Source organism: Xiphophorus hellerii, chromosome 9, assembly GCF_003331165.1.
Source record: "Xiphophorus hellerii strain 12219 chromosome 9, Xiphophorus_hellerii-4.1, whole genome shotgun sequence".
Taxonomy (NCBI): domain Eukaryota; kingdom Metazoa; phylum Chordata; class Actinopteri; order Cyprinodontiformes; family Poeciliidae; genus Xiphophorus; species Xiphophorus hellerii.
Window position 1 is genome coordinate 31,178,837 of NC_045680.1, and position 6,626 is coordinate 31,185,462.

The following is a 6,626-nucleotide window of genomic DNA, read 5'->3' on the forward strand; positions in this document are numbered from 1 at the left end:
CATTTCCTTTCATATTCACAGTTTTTACACATTTATTTTCATCGGTATTTAATTTATCTTGTTAAATAATCGACTTTAAATTCATTTCCCTGTTTTTTCCTCATTCAGTGAAAAATAAAACTGTCAGAAGGAAAAAAATCACCAAGCTGAAAACACTATTAACCTGCTAATAATAATAATTCAGGATTATTTTAATTCTGAATTATTTTCTATATAAATTTAAATACAACATTTAAAGAGGTGGTGAGTTTCTGATGAAATTCTGACCAGCAGTTGAGAGGAAGTTTAATCTGACTTTTTGTCCTTCAGGCTCCAGACATGTCCCTCCATGTTGTCCTGCTAACTGTTGCTGCGACGGTTCTGGTTTCCGCCGACAGCCGGAAGCTGCAGGTCAATTAGGAACCAAACAACCATCAGATTTATTAGAAACAAGCAGGAACTCTAAAATCTCCTCCTGCCTTTCAGACCAACCTGACCTGCTTCACGTCCTCGGATCCAGCAGCCGTGAACGCCACGCAGCTCCACGGTAACCATGACGACCAGAGTTTCCTGTGGACCAAGGATCCAGATGCCGCTCCTCTTCCTCAGTGCTCCTCTTCCTCCTTCTCCCCCCCTGCGTCCCGCTGTGAGGTCTGTCATCTTGGCCAGATCTTCATCATCTGCGCCGACCTGCCGGATGGAGCCGCTCTGTACCTGGAGCGACCCGGAGTCCCTTACCGGACCTGGAGGAGCGGTACGGACCGGCAGCACACCTCTGGACCCGACCAGAGTCTATTTATCATTTATTTAAAAATAATATTTTAGGAAATCCAGCTGAGACAAATGAGTAAATATTATTCTGCTAACGTCGAAAAAATACAATTTTGTATTTGTCATGAAATAAGAAATTAAATTAAAATCACACTGAATAATCTGATTCACGTCACTAGTCGTTAGAAATCAGCGGTGACAGTTACATCATCACCTGTCAGATTGTTGTAGCCCAGAGTTTTTCTCCGGGGAAACTCCGCGGACGCGGTGTTGGAGAAATAGTCGGTGATTTTAAAGAATATTTATGGATTCAACACGTTGGAAAGACACAAAATCTCTTCTGAACTGCGACGCTGTCAGAGTGGAGCAGCTCTGCAACAAGCGCCTTGGTGCAAGAAAATGTTTCAGTTTTGCGGAAAATACTGATTTCAATACGGCCGAAAAAGAAGAAGAAGAAAAAACACCTCATCCTAAAGCGCGAAGACGTTTTATTGAAAAATATAAGTTATGTCAAAATGACCGTTTTTCCATTAGGCCCATTTATTTCCTTAATTCCAATTTGCGCACCGACTCATGAAGGATCATCTTATTCAAGTTTTTCTTGTTTGAATCATCCAGTGGCCTCCGCTTCTTAAAATGAATCATTCTCAAATATCTATATCTGAAATATAATCACAGTTAATTCTCACACTGAGCAGCCAGAGAAATCAATGTGATGCTTTCTAGGGTAAAAACTTATGATGAACTTCAGCTTTATTTCCTCAAACGTTTCGCAACAACAGTTTGTGTCTGAATTAATTCAGAAATGTCTCTCTCTCTCTCTCCCTCTCTCTCTCTCTCTTTTTCTTTCTCTCTCTCTGTCTCTCTCTCTCTCTCTCTCTCTCTCTTCCCCCCCCCCCCTTTCTCCCTCTCTCTCTCTCTCTCTCTCTCCCTCTCTCTCTCTCTCTTCCCCCCCCCCTTTCTCCCTCTCTCTCTCTCTCTCTCTCTCTCTGACTGGACCTGATGCTGCAGAAACTCTTTGCTGCTCAGCCGATGGAGAAGCAATGACAAGAAACCTCCTGATTTCAAAACAGATTCATTTGTTTTTAAATGAACTTGTCCTACTAATCTAACCTGTCCTTAAAATATATCATAAATATATTGGGTGTACAGCATGTTTGTAATTTTAATGTATTTTTTCTACTCTAATTTTATATTTAATGTGTTTTTCTGAGAGCATTGAAACAAAGTCAAACTCCGTGTTAAGCTGATGACTGAAGCTGATCGTGTTGCTCTGTTCCAGCCTGCCCGCCGCCGCCTCCTGCTGTTGAGACTCACTCAGGTAAAATCCCGCCCAGGTGACTCTTTACCTGATCTTTACTTCTGGCTGCAGCATTATTCAACAAATCTGCTGGTGTTTAGATTTAAAAACGTAAAAACTGGATTATGAGTTAATTCATTCAAGAATATCACAAAATTATGCTAAAGTAGCAGCAAGTCAATATAGTTTTACTCGTAAAATCCCCAAATTATTCAAGTGAGAGAAAAAGAGTATTTGATAAAAATGCGACTCTTGAGCCATTATTTGACCAGAACATTAAAATTATGTAATCAGATGGAAAATAACAAAGTTATGCTGAAATTCTGGCATTTATAGAATAAAATAATAAAACTGGTCAATTATTATTATTATTATTAATAATAATAATAATACATTTCTAACATGAATTATAAACACTAATTGTAATATGTTTACACCATAAAGCTTCTGAAACCAAAACCTACATAATATATTGTTGTGGAAAAACAATACTACTTCCAAGCACTGTTCAGGTAAAATCACTACCTGAACAGGTAAATATATGAATAATATATTTCATAGTATATGAAAAATATCATGAAATATATTGTGCACAATACAGAGAGCTCATAGGACAGTCAGTAATGAAGCAGGTCTGGATCAAAGCTCTGCCAGGCAGAGAAACACCTGCAGCTGTGGAAAACAAACCTCCAACCATGTAACCCAAGTAGTTCTTTTGGTGAGAGTTCATAAGCATTTCATATCACATGACTATGTGACCTTATTGTAATTTTTCCATCACATATACTTCAATGGGCAGCATACATAAAAGCTCTAGTCATACAGCATAATCAAAGTCTACTGGAACTGAACACCAGTTAGATCAAATCTACTGTTTACTGTAAAACCGTAAAATGGAAATAACTGAACAATAGAGATTGTGTACAAACACGATGTCTCACTCTGACATAAACTGTGTGTCTGGTACAATTCAGTGCTAACAGCTACTTTCGATCAAGAATATAAGTGTTACTTCAAAATATTATCAGTCAAGTAAAAGTAAAAAGTTTGGTACAATAAAAATACTCCGAGGAGTTTCTTATTTTAAAAAGTTACTGAAGTAAATGAAGCTAATGTCTGCTCTCCGATCTGTTTTCAGTTCCGGATGAACCCAGACTGCCCCCTGCTGGTAAGTTTAGTCCCTTCAGATTAAAATAGCAGCTGCATCTCAGAGTACCTGTCATGATTTTTTAAAGTCTTTTACATACGAGACAGAGAATCTGTGAAAACACTGATCTTGTCCCTGAGCTGCTATCGCTATCGGTCTGAAAAAATGCACCAAAAACAACCAATCAGAGCCAGGAGGCGGGGCCTTGTGCTTTCGCTCAACCTCATGTACATGCTGCTAAATGTGCTAACTAGCCTTAGCATTGACAGGAGGCTATGCTAGCTGCAGCGCAGCAGAGACAAAAGGGTGATTGACAGAATTAAACTCCGCCTCCTGGCTCTGATTGGTTGTTTCCCGTTAGCACTGGGAGACGACAGAGAAGCTACAGATTATCTGTCTCATACCATATTTTCACTACATAGTGATAGTTTCATCCAGTAAACGTATTCCTGTCTGGATCTTGATGGTTTCAGCTTTAACGTGTTCCTCAGCGCTGACTCTCTCTCCTCTGTCTTGATGATCTTTGCTCACCTGTTGCCAGGTGTTCCACAGATCATTCAGCTTTAGGTTTGAATCGGATCCAGTTTCTGCTCCAGAATCGTCTCTTTGACCCGAATTCAGTCTGACTTCATGTTTCTACAGATGAGAACACAAGAAATCACTTTGCTGCTGTCGCCTCCCTGATCCTCTTCCTCTTCCTCATCCTCACCGCGGTGGCTCAGTGTGGAGCTCATGGGTCGCAGCAGGTGGGTCTTTCTGAAGCAGAATAGTAATAAAGTTAGAATCGATATTCTCTTTTCTTGGTCAAACAGAAGTTTTGCCCGCTGGCCACCAGCTGCTCTTCGTCTCTCCAGCCTCTGAGCTGTCAGTCAGCTGGATGACGACCAGCGAGCAGAAATCCATCCAAACCTGCCGGTTCTGGTCCTGCACTGATTCATTTAACTATAGGTCTCTATATTTAAAGGAATGTAAATATGAACATTCATGTTGTTGTGATTATCAAGCTTTTCTAAGCATTTAAGATAAGATAAATCTTTATTGTCATCATACCACTTTAGAAAATAACTATTCCACAACAAATTCATTGAAAAAATTCAGGCTGGAACTTTAATATGTGTATTTATATTAAATATACAGTATTCATCTTTTCTTAAACAAAAAATAAAGCGTTTTTTGTATATTTGTTGAAAGTGCCACCATGTCGTAACAGAATGTTATGAGACAGATAATCAGAGCTCCTCCTCTGTCGTCTCCCAGTGCTAACTAGAAAAGAAACAACCAATGAGAGGCAGGAGGCGGGGCTTAGCGCTGTCAGTCACTCTTTTTCTCTGCTACACTTGCTAGTATAGCCTGTTGTGAATGCTGAAGCTAGTTAGCGTGGCCACTGATGATGTGGGATAAAAGTTTGGCTGATTGGCAGCGCTAAGCCCCGCCTCCTGGTTCTGGCTGGTTGTTTTAGTGCCTTTCTTCAGATGCAGGACGTCGATCTTAATGTTGCAGGTCAAAATGGTGTAAATATGCGTATTTAGCAGAGTAGCTGAGTAGTTGAGTCCTCTGACTCTGAGCAGCAGCTGCAGCTCAGTTTATTGTTTTAAGTTTCAAAACAATTTCCAAATTCGCTTTATTAACTCCATCAGTAACATTTGATCAGTCTCTCAAAAGAGAAAAAGTGTGAATTGTAAACATTTGTCAGCTTCTTCCACTCGTTTTTCAAAAGGTAAACATTTTTAAACATTGTTTTTATTAAAAACTTGCAACAATGTTTCTTATATTCCATCTTGTCAGAAGAGATAAAAAGTGCATCACACTTTGCATTAACAGCAGGTATGTAGGATTCATCCATGTTCTGCTCAGACTGAGTATTTTTGCTTGTTTATTTTAAATATGAGTAAAGTTGTAGTTTTATGAGATAAAGTTGTAGTTTTTTTACACCAGTCTGAGCTAAAATGAGGATCTTGTGAAGTTATAGCCAGTATTGATTTTACAAATAAAGAAATCTTGTTTGGTCTGAACAGTTTGTGTTCAGCATGTGTGGGGTCTGCAGAGATGTCAATATTTCTTTTCAGCGTGTTTCCTAGGAAACGATAGTGACTGTAGGGAGTGACTCGGCACCAAGCACCACTCTGTATTTTATTTTGAATATTACTTCTTTATTTTCTTGTTTGATTCAATAATTTGCTCATTAATAATGACAGGAATGTCTCTGTGTTCACAGAACCGAAACCCGGAGCAGCAGATCTGAAGACTCCAACACATCTGCTGCAGGATGTTTATCTCTGCATTTTTAGGTTTTAGTCTTCTATTATCTTAATATTAGCAGTTTTATTTATGTATATACTGTATATACTGTATATATAAACAATAAACAGATGCATGTAGAACTAACACAAAGTTAGATTCCTGAAGACTTTCTGTAAAATAGGGCCAAATGTTGAGACTTTTTCATGAAGCTAAATCTGGTTCTTAGCCAGCTGTCCTCAGTTTGTGCTGAGGTTATGAAATCTCTGTAAAGGGAAATGTCTAATTGTTATTACAGTGAGTCAGTTTTGAGTTACAGTGAGTCAGTTTTGAGTTACAGTGAGTCAGTTTTGAGTTACAGTGAATCAGTTTTGAATTACAGTGAGTCAGTTTTGAATTACAGTGAGTCAGTTTTGAGTTACAGTGAGTCAGTTTTGAGTTACAGTGAGTCAGTTTTGAGTTACAGTGAGTCAGTTTTGAATTACAGTGAGTCAGTTTTGAGTTACAGTGAGTCAGTTTTGAGTTACAGTGAATCATCCAGAACTTCCTCTGATGAATCCAAACTTTTCCTCAGACTAAAAGACGTTTTAATCTAGAAAAATACCGTTAGACAAATATTTGATAAACTTTGATTCTCTGCTAAAAAACAACCTGACATTCTTTATGTTGTATAATCATCGTTCATAAATTGGTGTTGATGAGTTTTATGGTTGTATCTAAGAAAATAAAAATAATTTAAATTCCTGTTTCCTGCCTTAATTTGGGCTGTTTAGAGTCATGATGAGCCAAGATGTCCCTCATATAACATTGTAATCTCTCATTTCATTTACTTTGTCCCTGTTTTAAATAAATAAAACACATTTAACTTCTGAAAGAGCTGGCAAGAAAGTTTAGTTTGAAAATTAAATGTTAGCAAAATAAAAAGTTCATTTGGAGGTAAATATTTAGCTTCCTAAGTATTTAATTTGAAAGCTAAATAATTATCTTGTAAAGTAAACATTTCTTGTGAATTAAATATTAGTTTAATTCACAAATAAATGTATTCCTACACATATGTGGTGAAAATGTGACTTTGATAAATTAACACCCACATTTTTGTCTCTGACAGGCAAAATAAACCAAATGTTTTGCTTCTTTTTTATTGTATAACTTAATGTATGGCACACCCTGTAACTGTATTTATTTTTTTAA